The 13724-nt window shown below is 44.7% G+C and overlaps 16 non-coding genes across 16 annotated transcripts; all 16 read left to right on the top strand.

Moving 5' to 3' along the window:
* Positions 1-512: 512 nt before the first annotated feature.
* Positions 513-605, top strand: TRNAI-UAU (transfer RNA isoleucine (anticodon UAU)). The gene is given in 2 exon segments: positions 513-550; positions 570-605. It is a non-coding gene; the product is annotated as a tRNA-Ile (tRNA).
* A 327-nt stretch (positions 606-932) lies between these two features.
* TRNAR-CCU (transfer RNA arginine (anticodon CCU)) lies at positions 933-1005 on the top strand. The gene has a single exon. It is a non-coding gene; the product is annotated as a tRNA-Arg (tRNA).
* Positions 1006-2227: 1222 nt separating this feature from the next.
* On the top strand, positions 2228-2320 carry TRNAI-UAU (transfer RNA isoleucine (anticodon UAU)). The gene is given in 2 exon segments: positions 2228-2265; positions 2285-2320. It is a non-coding gene; the product is annotated as a tRNA-Ile (tRNA).
* Positions 2321-2647: 327 nt separating this feature from the next.
* On the top strand, positions 2648-2720 carry TRNAR-CCU (transfer RNA arginine (anticodon CCU)). The gene has a single exon. It is a non-coding gene; the product is annotated as a tRNA-Arg (tRNA).
* A 1222-nt stretch (positions 2721-3942) lies between these two features.
* TRNAI-UAU (transfer RNA isoleucine (anticodon UAU)) lies at positions 3943-4035 on the top strand. The gene is given in 2 exon segments: positions 3943-3980; positions 4000-4035. It is a non-coding gene; the product is annotated as a tRNA-Ile (tRNA).
* A 327-nt stretch (positions 4036-4362) lies between these two features.
* On the top strand, positions 4363-4435 carry TRNAR-CCU (transfer RNA arginine (anticodon CCU)). Its single transcript has one exon. It is a non-coding gene; the product is annotated as a tRNA-Arg (tRNA).
* Positions 4436-5657: 1222 nt separating this feature from the next.
* TRNAI-UAU (transfer RNA isoleucine (anticodon UAU)) lies at positions 5658-5750 on the top strand. The gene is given in 2 exon segments: positions 5658-5695; positions 5715-5750. It is a non-coding gene; the product is annotated as a tRNA-Ile (tRNA).
* A 327-nt stretch (positions 5751-6077) lies between these two features.
* On the top strand, positions 6078-6150 carry TRNAR-CCU (transfer RNA arginine (anticodon CCU)). Its single transcript has one exon. It is a non-coding gene; the product is annotated as a tRNA-Arg (tRNA).
* Positions 6151-7372: 1222 nt separating this feature from the next.
* TRNAI-UAU (transfer RNA isoleucine (anticodon UAU)) lies at positions 7373-7465 on the top strand. The gene is given in 2 exon segments: positions 7373-7410; positions 7430-7465. It is a non-coding gene; the product is annotated as a tRNA-Ile (tRNA).
* Positions 7466-7792: 327 nt separating this feature from the next.
* On the top strand, positions 7793-7865 carry TRNAR-CCU (transfer RNA arginine (anticodon CCU)). The gene has a single exon. It is a non-coding gene; the product is annotated as a tRNA-Arg (tRNA).
* A 1222-nt stretch (positions 7866-9087) lies between these two features.
* TRNAI-UAU (transfer RNA isoleucine (anticodon UAU)) lies at positions 9088-9180 on the top strand. Its single transcript is given in 2 exon segments — positions 9088-9125; positions 9145-9180. It is a non-coding gene; the product is annotated as a tRNA-Ile (tRNA).
* Positions 9181-9507: 327 nt separating this feature from the next.
* TRNAR-CCU (transfer RNA arginine (anticodon CCU)) lies at positions 9508-9580 on the top strand. Its single transcript has one exon. It is a non-coding gene; the product is annotated as a tRNA-Arg (tRNA).
* Positions 9581-10802: 1222 nt separating this feature from the next.
* Positions 10803-10895, top strand: TRNAI-UAU (transfer RNA isoleucine (anticodon UAU)). Its single transcript is given in 2 exon segments — positions 10803-10840; positions 10860-10895. It is a non-coding gene; the product is annotated as a tRNA-Ile (tRNA).
* A 327-nt stretch (positions 10896-11222) lies between these two features.
* TRNAR-CCU (transfer RNA arginine (anticodon CCU)) lies at positions 11223-11295 on the top strand. The gene has a single exon. It is a non-coding gene; the product is annotated as a tRNA-Arg (tRNA).
* Positions 11296-12500: 1205 nt separating this feature from the next.
* On the top strand, positions 12501-12593 carry TRNAI-UAU (transfer RNA isoleucine (anticodon UAU)). The gene is given in 2 exon segments: positions 12501-12538; positions 12558-12593. It is a non-coding gene; the product is annotated as a tRNA-Ile (tRNA).
* A 327-nt stretch (positions 12594-12920) lies between these two features.
* TRNAR-CCU (transfer RNA arginine (anticodon CCU)) lies at positions 12921-12993 on the top strand. Its single transcript has one exon. It is a non-coding gene; the product is annotated as a tRNA-Arg (tRNA).
* Positions 12994-13724: the final 731 nt, after the last annotated feature.

The following is a 13724-nucleotide window of genomic DNA, read 5'->3' as shown; positions in this document are numbered from 1 at the left end:
GTAAATACCCCAGGGATTCCCTGCATCATGCCTGCATGTGTAGTCTGCCCAACTCAGCCGACTGCATTGCGACTCTGGAGGAGTGGCACCTGCTGGGGATAAAACATGACTTGAGATAGGTGTGCTTTTCCTTATTATCGCCTTATATGCAGTAGGAACATGCACATTTAGCAGCAGACCAGAATGATCTCACACCTTTTCAGAGGTATTCATGGCTTTCAAAGCCTGCTCTCATGGCCTATTCTCTCACCACCACAAAAAAAGTGTGATTGTGTGCTCCTAGTCTGTGTCAAGCCTCCATTGAAGTCCACTCACCTCTATGGAGATGATCTTAATAGTCACCTTGGCTTGCTGATTTGGACAAACGCTCCCTGTCTTCTACCGGTTTTCTTCTTAACAAACAATTGACTTGGTCTTATAATGATTTATGACATGTGCTTCATTTTAACGAGTTACGCATCACAGGCCAAGTGTCCTGGTGATAAAGGCACCTCCCCAACAGCAGCAACGGAGCTCCAGTGGCGCCATCGGTTAGCGCGCGGTACTTATAAGACAGTATCTGTTGAGCAATGCTGAGGTTGTGAGTTCGAGCCTCACCTGGAGCAGAGATAGTTGCCCTTTTGCTTCCTTTAATGACCTTTCTCCTATGACCTATAACATTCAAGCCAAAGGGTGCCAGTATGCCACTGCTACACGCAGGAGCTGTCATTGCCCAACAAGGGAAGCTTGTTTTGAGTGAGGACCAAAAAGAATGAGACCAATGCTTTTGCTTGTTGAAGAGCAGTGGAGGAAGCTGGCAAGAGCTATATCACCTGCAAAATCCATGGCACAACACAAGGAAAAGAAGTACGTCCATTTGCAACTCATTTGCTGCAAGAGGCATTGTGCAGTCTCTGTGGAGCAAAAGCCTACTTGCTGCACTTCTACAGCATGCCCCAGTGGCCTAATGGATAAGGCACTGGCCTCCTAAGCCAGGGATTGTGGGTTCGAGTCCCATCTGGGGTGGCACATTCCTTCTTTGGCCCTTACATGTAGCATACCAACACACATTGTACTCTGATACAAATGACTTGGATTCTCATGGCTGCCAAAGGCTTTTAACGTGGACCAGAACTCTTGCACAGGAAAGAAGGAGAACATAGAGAAATGCACCCTGTGTATGTATTTAGAGACTTTAGCCTGTCCCCCTCATTTGTGTCTAATCACTAGTTGTGGTGATTACCCTGGGTCACATGACTGCCAATGGCAGATAAGCTTATTTGAAAGCACAGGCTGTTAACAATATGTCTGCTTCCATCAGTCAGGAAGTAGAAACAGTGCAGATTTATCTTAGGATTTCTATTAGCTGTAACAAAGAAATGTTTCTTGTTTAAAGGTTGTTATGCTGTTGCGTATCTTTTAGAGCAGAAAGGACGTTCTGAGTTCAGGTCCACTTGAAATTCGACAATGCTTTCAATGGGTATCCCACATCTCGTTACAAAAGGTCAAAGAAATGTAAAGTCACTATCATGTCACCACACTATGGAAAATCATAGCAAATCCACCTTCAAAATGCACTTCCTGCTGATTTTCACGGACCCACTTCAAAGCTAGATGCAACGCGCAATTGTGAACATCTCAATTGGCCGGCTCTGCTGTCATATATATTTATATCTTCTATAATAATAAATTCAATCTGTCATTTTGGGTGCTGTGTGTAAGATACGCCTTGCCCAGTAAATACCCCAGGGATTCCCTGCATCATGCCTGCATGTGTAGTCTGCCCAACTCAGCCGACTGCATTGCGACTCTGGAGGAGTGGCACCTGCTGGGGATAAAACATGACTTGAGATAGGTGTGCTTTTCCTTATTATCGCCTTATATGCAGTAGGAACATGCACATTTAGCAGCAGACCAGAATGATCTCACACCTTTTCAGAGGTATTCATGGCTTTCAAAGCCTGCTCTCATGGCCTATTCTCTCACCACCACAAAAAAAGTGTGATTGTGTGCTCCTAGTCTGTGTCAAGCCTCCATTGAAGTCCACTCACCTCTATGGAGATGATCTTAATAGTCACCTTGGCTTGCTGATTTGGACAAACGCTCCCTGTCTTCTACCGGTTTTCTTCTTAACAAACAATTGACTTGGTCTTATAATGATTTATGACATGTGCTTCATTTTAACGAGTTACGCATCACAGGCCAAGTGTCCTGGTGATAAAGGCACCTCCCCAACAGCAGCAACAGAGCTCCAGTGGCGCAATCGGTTAGCGCGCGGTACTTATAAGACAGTATCTGTTGAGCAATGCCGAGGTTGTGAGTTCGAGCCTCACCTGGAGCAGAGATAGTTGCCCTTTTGCTTCCTTTAATCACCTTTCTCCTATGACCCAAAACATTCAAGCCAAAGGGTGCCAGTATGCCACTGCTACACGCAGGAGCTGTCATTGCCCAACAAGGGAAGCTTGTTTTGAGTGAGGACCAAAAAGAATGAGACCAATGCTTTTGCTTGTTGAAGAGCAGTGGAGGAAGCTGGCAAGAGCTATATCACCTGCAAAATCCATGGCACAACACAAGGAAAAGAAGTACGTCCATTTGCAACTCATTTGCTGCAAGAGGCATTGTGCAGTCTCTGTGGAGCAAAAGCCTACTTGCTGCACTTCTACAGCATGCCCCAGTGGCCTAATGGATAAGGCACTGGCCTCCTAAGCCAGGGATTGTGGGTTCGAGTCCCATCTGGGGTGGCACATTCCTTCTTTGGCCCTTACATGTAGCATACCAACACACATTGTACTCTGATACAAATGACTTGGATTCTCATGGCTGCCAAAGGCTTTTAACGTGGACCAGAACTCTTGCACAGGAAAGAAGGAGATCATAGAGAAATGCACCCTGTGTATGCATTTAGAGACTTTAGCCTGTCCCCCTCATTTGTGTCTAATCACTAGTTGTGGTGATTACCCTGGGTCACATGACTGCCAATGGCAGATAAGCTTATTTGAAAGCACAGGCTGTTAACAATATGTCTGCTTCCATCAGTCAGGAAGTAGAAACAGTGCAGATTTATCTTAGGATTTCTATTAGCTGTAACAAAGAAATGTTTCTTGTTTAAAGGTTGTTATGCTGTTGCGTATCTTTTAGAGCAGAAAGGACGTTCTGAGTTCAGGTCCACTTGAAATTCGACAATGCTTTCAATGGGTATCCCACATCTCGTTACAAAAGGTCAAAGAAATGTAAAGTCACTATCATGTCACCACACTATGGAAAATCAGAGCAAATCCACCTTCAAAATGCACTTCCTGCTGATTTTCACGGACCCACTTCAAAGCTAGATGCAACGCGCAATTGTGAACATCTCAATTGGCCGGCTCTGCTGTCATATATATTTATATCTTCTATAATAATAAATTCAATCTGTCATTTTGGGTGCTGTGTGTAAGATACGCCTTGCCCAGTAAATACCCCAGGGATTCCCTGCATCATGCCTGCATGTGTAGTCTGCCCAACTCAGCCGACTGCATTGCGACTCTGGAGGAGTGGCACCTGCTGGGGATAAAACATGACTTGAGATAGGTGTGCTTTTCCTTATTATCGCCTTATATGCAGTAGGAACATGCACATTTAGCAGCAGACCAGAATGATCTCACACCTTTTCAGAGGTATTCATGGCTTTCAAAGCCTGCTCTCATGGCCTATTCTCTCACCACCACAAAAAAAGTGTGATTGTGTGCTCCTAGTCTGTGTCAAGCCTCCATTGAAGTCCACTCACCTCTATGGAGATGATCTTAATAGTCACCTTGGCTTGCTGATTTGGACAAACGCTCCCTGTCTTCTACCGGTTTTCTTCTTAACAAACAATTGACTTGGTCTTATAATGATTTATGACATGTGCTTCATTTTAACGAGTTACGCATCACAGGCCAAGTGTCCTGGTGATAAAGGCACCTCCCCAACAGCAGCAACGGAGCTCCAGTGGCGCAATCGGTTAGCGCGCGGTACTTATAAGACAGTATCTGTTGAGCAATGCCGAGGTTGTGAGTTCGAGTCTCACCTGGAGCAGAGATAGTTGCCCTTTTGCTTCCTTTAATGACCTTTCTCCTATGACCCAAAACATTCAAGCCAAAGGGTGCCAGTATGCCACTGCTACACGCAGGAGCTGTCATTGCCCAACAAGGGAAGCTTGTTTTGAGTGAGGACCAAAAAGAATGAGACCAATGCTTTTGCTTGTTGAAGAGCAGTGGAGGAAGCTGGCAAGAGCTATATCACCTGCAAAATCCATGGCACAACACAAGGAAAAGAAGTACGTCCATTTGCAACTCATTTGCTGCAAGAGGCATTGTGCAGTCTCTGTGGAGCAAAAGCCTACTTGCTGCACTTCTACAGCATGCCCCAGTGGCCTAATGGATAAGGCACTGGCCTCCTAAGCCAGGGATTGTGGGTTCGAGTCCCATCTGGGGTGGCACATTCCTTCTTTGGCCCTTACATGTAGCATACCAACACACATTGTACTCTGATACAAATGACTTGGATTCTCATGGCTGCCAAAGGCTTTTAAAGTGGACCAGAACTCTTGCACAGGAAAGAAGGAGAAAATAGAGAAATGCACCCTGTATATGTATTTAGAGGCTTTAGCCTGTCCCCCTTATTTGTGTCTAATCACTAGTTGTGGTGATCACCCTGGGTCACATGACTGCCAATGGCAGATAAGCTCATTTGAAAGCACAGGCTGTTAACAATATGTCTGCTTCCATCAGTCAGGAAGTAGAAACAGTGCAGATTTATCTTAGGATTTCTATTAGCTGTAACAAAGAAATTTTTCTTGTTTAAAGGTTATTATGCTGTTGCGTATCTTTTAGAGCAGAAAGGACGTTCTGAGTTCAGGTCCACTTGAAATTCGACAAGGCTTTCAATGGGTATCCCACATCTCGTTACAAAAGGTCAAAGAAATGTAAAGTCACTATCATGTCACCACACTATGAAAAATCATAGCAATTCCACCTTCAAAATGCACTTCCTGCTGATTTTCACGGACCCACTTCAAAGCTAGATGCAACGCGCAATTGTGAACATCTCAATTGGCCGGCTCTGCTGTCATATATATTTATATCTTCTATAATAATAAATTCAATCTGTCATTTTGGGTGCTGTGTGTAAGATACGCCTTGCCCAGTAAATACCCCAGGGATTCCCTGCATCATGCCTGCATGTGTAGTCTGCCCAACTCAGCCGACTGCATTGCGACTCTGGAGGAGTGGCACCTGCTGGGGATAAAACATGACTTGAGATAGGTGTGCTTTTCCTTATTATCGCCTTATATGCAGTAGGAACATGCACATTTAGCAGCAGACCAGAATGATCTCACACCTTTTCAGAGGTATTCATGGCTTTCAAAGCCTGCTCTCATGGCCTATTCTCTCACCACCACAAAAAAAGTGTGATTGTGTGCTCCTAGTCTGTGTCAAGCCTCCATTGAAGTCCACTCACCTCTATGGAGATGATCTTAATAGTCACCTTGGCTTGCTGATTTGGACAAACGCTCCCTGTCTTCTACCGGTTTTCTTCTTAACAAACAATTGACTTGGTCTTATAATGATTTATGACATGTGCTTCATTTTAACGAGTTACGCATCACAGGCCAAGTGTCCTGGTGATAAAGGCACCTCCCCAACAGCAGCAACGGAGCTCCAGTGGCGCAATCGGTTAGCGCGCGGTACTTATAAGACAGTATCTGTTGAGCAATGCCGAGGTTGTGAGTTCGAGTCTCACCTGGAGCAGAGATAGTTGCCCTTTTGCTTCCTTTAATGACCTTTCTCCTATGACCCAAAACATTCAAGCCAAAGGGTGCCAGTATGCCACTGCTACACGCAGGAGCTGTCATTGCCCAACAAGGGAAGCTTGTTTTGAGTGAGGACCAAAAAGAATGAGACCAATGCTTTTGCTTGTTGAAGAGCAGTGGAGGAAGCTGGCAAGAGCTATATCACCTGCAAAATCCATGGCACAACACAAGGAAAAGAAGTACGTCCATTTGCAACTCATTTGCTGCAAGAGGCATTGTGCAGTCTCTGTGGAGCAAAAGCCTACTTGCTGCACTTCTACAGCATGCCCCAGTGGCCTAATGGATAAGGCACTGGCCTCCTAAGCCAGGGATTGTGGGTTCGAGTCCCATCTGGGGTGGCACATTCCTTCTTTGGCCCTTACATGTAGCATACCAACACACATTGTACTCTGATACAAATGACTTGGATTCTCATGGCTGCCAAAGGCTTTTAAAGTGGACCAGAACTCTTGCACAGGAAAGAAGGAGAAAATAGAGAAATGCACCCTGTATATGTATTTAGAGGCTTTAGCCTGTCCCCCTTATTTGTGTCTAATCACTAGTTGTGGTGATCACCCTGGGTCACATGACTGCCAATGGCAGATAAGCTCATTTGAAAGCACAGGCTGTTAACAATATGTCTGCTTCCATCAGTCAGGAAGTAGAAACAGTGCAGATTTATCTTAGGATTTCTATTAGCTGTAACAAAGAAATTTTTCTTGTTTAAAGGTTATTATGCTGTTGCGTATCTTTTAGAGCAGAAAGGACGTTCTGAGTTCAGGTCCACTTGAAATTCGACAAGGCTTTCAATGGGTATCCCACATCTCGTTACAAAAGGTCAAAGAAATGTAAAGTCACTATCATGTCACCACACTATGAAAAATCATAGCAATTCCACCTTCAAAATGCACTTCCTGCTGATTTTCACGGACCCACTTCAAAGCTAGATGCAACGCGCAATTGTGAACATCTCAATTGGCCGGCTCTGCTGTCATATATATTTATATCTTCTATAATAATAAATTCAATCTGTCATTTTGGGTGCTGTGTGTAAGATACGCCTTGCCCAGTAAATACCCCAGGGATTCCCTGCATCATGCCTGCATGTGTAGTCTGCCCAACACAGCCGACTGCATTGCGACTCTGGAGGAGTGGCACCTGCTGGGGATAAAACATGACTTGAGATAGGTGTGCTTTTCCTTATTATCGCCTTATATGCAGTAGGAACATGCACATTTAGCAGCAGACCAGAATGATCTCACACCTTTTCAGAGGTATTCATGGCTTTCAAAGCCTGCTCTCATGGCCTATTCTCTCACCACCACAAAAAAAGTGTGATTGTGTGCTCCTAGTCTGTGTCAAGCCTCCATTGAAGTCCACTCACCTCTATGGAGATGATCTTAATAGTCACCTTGGCTTGCTGATTTGGACAAACGCTCCCTGTCTTCTACCGGTTTTCTTCTTAACAAACAATTGACTTGGTCTTATAATGATTTATGACATGTGCTTCATTTTAACGAGTTACGCATCACAGGCCAAGTGTCCTGGTGATAAAGGCACCTCCCCAACAGCAGCAATGGAGCTCCAGTGGCGCAATCGGTTAGCGCGCGGTACTTATAAGACAGTATCTGTTGAGCAATGCCGAGGTTGTGAGTTCGAGCCTCACCTGGAGCAGAGATAGTTGCCCTTTTGCTTCCTTTAATCACCTTTCTCCTATGACCCAAAACATTCAAGCCAAAGGGTGCCAGTATGCCACTGCTACACGCAGGAGCTGTCATTGCCCAACAAGGGAAGCTTGTTTTGAGTGAGGACCAAAAAGAATGAGACCAATGCTTTTGCTTGTTGAAGAGCAGTGGAGGAAGCTGGCAAGAGCTATATCACCTGCAAAATCCATGGCACAACACAAGGAAAAGAAGTACGTCCATTTGCAACTCATTTGCTGCAAGAGGCATTGTGCAGTCTCTGTGGAGCAAAAGCCTACTTGCTGCACTTCTACAGCATGCCCCAGTGGCCTAATGGATAAGGCACTGGCCTCCTAAGCCAGGGATTGTGGGTTCGAGTCCCATCTGGGGTGGCACATTCCTTCTTTGGCCCTTACATGTAGCATACCAACACACATTGTACTCTGATACAAATGACTTGGATTCTCATGGCTGCCAAAGGCTTTTAAAGTGGACCAGAACTCTTGCACAGGAAAGAAGGAGAACATAGAGAAATGCACCCTGTGTATGTATTTAGAGACTTTAGCCTGTCCCCCTCATTTGTGTCTAATCACTAGTTGTGGTGATCACCCTGGGTCACATGACTGCCAATGGCAGATAAGCTCATTTGAAAGCACAGCCTGTTAACAATATGTCTGCTTCCATCAGTCAGGAAGTAGAAACAGTGCAGATTTATCTTAGGATTTCTATTAGCTGTAACAAAGAAATGTTTCTTGTTTAAAGGTTGTTATGCTGTTGCGTATCTTTTAGAGCAGAAAGGACGTTCTGAGTTCAGGTCCACTTGAAATTCGACAAGGCTTTCAATGGGTATCCCACATCTCGTTACAAAAGGTCAAAGAAATGTAAAGTCACTATCATGTCACCACACTATGGAAAATCATAGCAAATCCACCTTCAAAATGCACTTCCTGCTGATTTTCACGGACCCACTTCAAAGCTAGATGCAACGCGCAATTGTGAACATCTCAATTGGCCGGCTCTGCTGTCATATATATTTATATCTTCTATAATAATAAATTCAATCTGTCATTTTGGGTGCTGTGTGTAAGATACGCCTTGCCCAGTAAATACCCCAGGGATTCCCTACATCATGCCTGCATGTGTAGTCTGCCCAACTCAGCCGACTGCATTGCGACTCTGGAGGAGTAGCACCTGCTGGGGATAAAACATGACTTGAGATAAGTGTGCTTTTCCTTATTATCGCCTTATATGCAGTAGGAACATGCACATTTAGCAGCAGACCAGAATGATCTCACACCTTTTCAGAGGTATTCATGGCTTTCAAAGCCTGCTCTCATGGCCTATTCTCTCACCACCACAAAAAAAGTGTGATTGTGTGCTCCTAGTCTGTGTCAAGCCTCCATTGAAGTCCACTCACCTCTATGGAGATGATCTTAATAGTCACCTTGGCTTGCTGATTTGGACAAACGCTCCCTGTCTTCTACCGGTTTTCTTCTTAACAAACAATTGACTTGGTCTTATAATGATTTATGACATGTGCTTCATTTTAACGAGTTACGCATCACAGGCCAAGTGTCCTGGTGATAAAGGCACCTCCCCAACAGCAGCAACGGAGCTCCAGTGGCGCAATCGGTTAGCGCGCGGTACTTATAAGACAGTATCTGTTGAGCAATGCCGAGGTTGTGAGTTCGAGCCTCACCTGGAGCAGAGATAGTTGCCCTTTTGCTTCCTTTAATCACCTTTCTCCTATGACCCAAAACATTCAAGCCAAAGGGTGCCAGTATGCCACTGCTACACGCAGGAGCTGTCATTGCCCAACAAGGGAAGCTTGTTTTGAGTGAGGACCAAAAAGAATGAGACCAATGCTTTTGCTTGTTGAAGAGCAGTGGAGGAAGCTGGCAAGAGCTATATCACCTGCAAAATCCATGGCACAACACAAGGAAAAGAAGTACGTCCATTTGCAACTCATTTGCTGCAAGAGGCATTGTGCAGTCTCTGTGGAGCAAAAGCCTACTTGCTGCACTTCTACAGCATGCCCCAGTGGCCTAATGGATAAGGCACTGGCCTCCTAAGCCAGGGATTGTGGGTTCGAGTCCCATCTGGGGTGGCACATTCCTTCTTTGGCCCTTACATGTAGCATACCAACACACATTGTACTCTGATACAAATGACTTGGATTCTCATGGCTGCCAAAGGCTTTTAAAGTGGACCAGAACTCTTGCACAGGAAAGAAGGAGAAAATAGAGAAATGCACCCTGTATATGTATTTAGAGGCTTTAGCCTGTCCCCCTTATTTGTGTCTAATCACTAGTTGTGGTGATCACCCTGGGTCACATGACTGCCAATGGCAGATAAGCTCATTTGAAAGCACAGGCTGTTAACAATATGTCTGCTTCCATCAGTCAGGAAGTAGAAACAGTGCAGATTTATCTTAGGATTTCTATTAGCTGTAACAAAGAAATTTTTCTTGTTTAAAGGTTATTATGCTGTTGCGTATCTTTTAGAGCAGAAAGGACGTTCTGAGTTCAGGTCCACTTGAAATTCGACAAGGCTTTCAATGGGTATCCCACATCTCGTTACAAAAGGTCAAAGAAATGTAAAGTCACTATCATGTCACCACACTATGAAAAATCATAGCAATTCCACCTTCAAAATGCACTTCCTGCTGATTTTCACGGACCCACTTCAAAGCTAGATGCAACGCGCAATTGTGAACATCTCAATTGGCCGGCTCTGCTGTCATATATATTTATATCTTCTATAATAATAAATTCAATCTGTCATTTTGGGTGCTGTGTGTAAGATACGCCTTGCCCAGTAAATACCCCAGGGATTCCCTGCATCATGCCTGCATGTGTAGTCTGCCCAACACAGCCGACTGCATTGCGACTCTGGAGGAGTGGCACCTGCTGGGGATAAAACATGACTTGAGATAGGTGTGCTTTTCCTTATTATCGCCTTATATGCAGTAGGAACATGCACATTTAGCAGCAGACCAGAATGATCTCACACCTTTTCAGAGGTATTCATGGCTTTCAAAGCCTGCTCTCATGGCCTATTCTCTCACCACCACAAAAAAAGTGTGATTGTGTGCTCCTAGTCTGTGTCAAGCCTCCATTGAAGTCCACTCACCTCTATGGAGATGATCTTAATAGTCACCTTGGCTTGCTGATTTGGACAAACGCTCCCTGTCTTCTACCGGTTTTCTTCTTAACAAACAATTGACTTGGTCTTATAATGATTTATGACATGTGCTTCATTTTAACGAGTTACGCATCACAGGCCAAGTGTCCTGGTGATAAAGGCACCTCCCCAACAGCAGCAACGGAGCTCCAGTGGCGCAATCGGTTAGCGCGCGGTACTTATAAGACAGTATCTGTTGAGCAATGCCGAGGTTGTGAGTTCAAGCCTCACCTGGAGCAGAGATAGTTGCCCTTTTGCTTCCTTTAATGACCTTTCTCCTATGACCCAAAACATTCAAGCCAAAGGGTGCCAGTATGCCACTGCTACACGCAGGAGCTGTCATTGCCCAACAAGGGAAGCTTGTTTTGAGTGAGGACCAAAAAGAATGAGACCAATGCTTTTGCTTGTTGAAGAGCAGTGGAGGAAGCTGGCAAGAGCTATATCACCTGCAAAATCCATGGCACAACACAAGGAAAAGAAGTACGTCCATTTGCAACTCATTTGCTGCAAGAGGCATTGTGCAGTCTCTGTGGAGCAAAAGCCTACTTGCTGCACTTCTACAGCATGCCCCAGTGGCCTAATGGATAAGGCACTGGCCTCCTAAGCCAGGGATTGTGGGTTCGAGTCCCATCTGGGGTGGCACATTCCTTCTTTGGCCCTTACATGTAGCATACCAACACACATTGTACTCTGATACAAATGACTTGGATTCTCATGGCTGCCAAAGGCTTTTAAAGTGGACCAGAACTCTTGCACAGGAAAGAAGGAGAACATAGAGAAATGCACCCTGTGTATGTATTTAGAGACTTTAGCCTGTCCCCCTCATTTGTGTCTAATCACTAGTTGTGGTGATCACCCTGGGTCACATGACTGCCAATGGCAGATAAGCTCATTTGAAAGCACAGCCTGTTAACAATATGTCTGCTTCCATCAGTGCAGATTTATCTTAGGATTTCTATTAGCTGTAACAAAGAAATGTTTCTTGTTTAAAGGTTGTTATGCTGTTGCGTATCTTTTAGAGCAGAAAGGACGTTCTGAGTTCAGGTCCACTTGAAATTCGACAAGGCTTTCAATGGGTATCCCACATCTCGTTACAAAAGGTCAAAGAAATGTAAAGTCACTATCATGTCACCACACTATGGAAAATCATAGCAAATCCACCTTCAAAATGCACTTCCTGCTGATTTTCACGGACCCACTTCAAAGCTAGATGCAACGCGCAATTGTGAACATCTCAATTGGCCGGCTCTGCTGTCATATATATTTATATCTTCTATAATAATAAATTCAATCTGTCATTTTGGGTGCTGTGTGTAAGATACGCCTTGCCCAGTAAATACCTCAGGGATTCCCTACATCATGCCTGCATGTGTAGTCTGCCCAACTCAGCCGACTGCATTGCGACTCTGGAGGAGTGGCACCTGCTGGGGATAAAACATGACTTGAGATAGGTGTGCTTTTCCTTATTATCGCCTTATATGCAGTAGGAACATGCACATTTAGCAGCAGACCAGAATGATCTCACACCTTTTCAGAGGTATTCATGGCTTTCAAAGCCTGCTCTCATGGCCTATTCTCTCACCACCACAAAAAAAGTGTGATTGTGTGCTCCTAGTCTGTGTCAAGCCTCCATTGAAGTCCACTCACCTCTATGGAGATGATCTTAATAGTCACCTTGGCTTGCTGATTTGGACAAACGCTCCCTGTCTTCTACCGGTTTTCTTCTTAACAAACAATTGACTTGGTCTTATAATGATTTATGACATGTGCTTCATTTTAACGAGTTACGCATCACAGGCCAAGTGTCCTGGTGATAAAGGCACCTCCCCAACAGCAGCAACGGAGCTCCAGTGGCGCAATCGGTTAGCGTGCGCTACTTATAAGACAGTATCTGTTGAGCAATGCTGAGGTTGTGAGTTCGAGCCTCACCTGGAGCAGAGATAGTTGCCCTTTTGCTTCCTTTAATGACCTTTCTCCTATGACCCAAAACATTCAAGCCAAAGGGTGCCAGTATGCCACTGCTACACGCAGGAGCTGTCATTGCCCAACAAGGGAAGCTTGTTTTGAGTGAGGACCAAAAAGAATGAGACCAATGCTTTTGCTTGTTGAAGAGCAGTGGAGGAAGCTGGCAAGAGCTATATCACCTGCAAAATCCATGGCACAACACAAGGAAAAGAAGTACGTCCATTTGCAACTCATTTGCTGCAAGAGGCATTGTGCAGTCTCTGTGGAGCAAAAGCCTACTTGCTGCACTTCTACAGCATGCCCCAGTGGCCTAATGGATAAGGCACTGGCCTCCTAAGCCAGGGATTGTGGGTTCGAGTCCCATCTGGGGTGGCACATTCCTTCTTTGGCCCTTACATGTAGCAAACCAACACACATTGTACTCTGATACAAATAACTTGGATTCTCATGGCTGCCAAAGGCTTTTAAAGTGGACCAGAACTCTTGCACAGGAAAGAAGGAGAAAATAGAGAAATGCACCCTGTATATGTATTTAGAGGCTTTAGCCTGTCCCCCTTATTTGTGTCTAATCACTAGTTGTGGTGATCACCCTGGGTCACATGACTGCCAATGGCAGATAAGCTCATTTGAAAGCACAGGCTGTTAACAATATGTCTGCTTCCATCAGTCAGGAAGTAGAAACAGTGCAGATTTATCTTAGGATTTCTATTAGCTGTAACAAAGAAATTTTTCTTGTTTAAAGGTTATTATGCTGTTGCGTATCTTTTAGAGCAGAAAGGACGTTCTGAGTTCAGGTCCACTTGAAATTCGACAAGGCTTTCAATGGGTATCCCACATCTCGTTACAAAAGGTCAAAGAAATGTAAAGTCACTATCATGTCACCACACTATGAAAAATCATAGCAATTCCACCTTCAAAATGCACTTCCTGCTGATTTTCACGGACCCACTTCAAAGCTAGATGCAACGCGCAATTGTGAACATCTCAATTGGCCGGCTCTGCTGTCATATATATTTATATCTTCTATAATAATAAATTCAATCTGTCATTTTGGGTGCTGTGTGTAAGATACGCCTTGCCCAGTAAATACCCCAGGGATTCCC

The sequence above is a fragment of the Hyperolius riggenbachi genome, chromosome 3 (assembly GCF_040937935.1).
Source record: "Hyperolius riggenbachi isolate aHypRig1 chromosome 3, aHypRig1.pri, whole genome shotgun sequence".
Taxonomy (NCBI): Eukaryota; Metazoa; Chordata; class Amphibia; order Anura; family Hyperoliidae; genus Hyperolius; species Hyperolius riggenbachi.
This window is presented reverse-complemented; position numbering and strand designations above follow the sequence as displayed.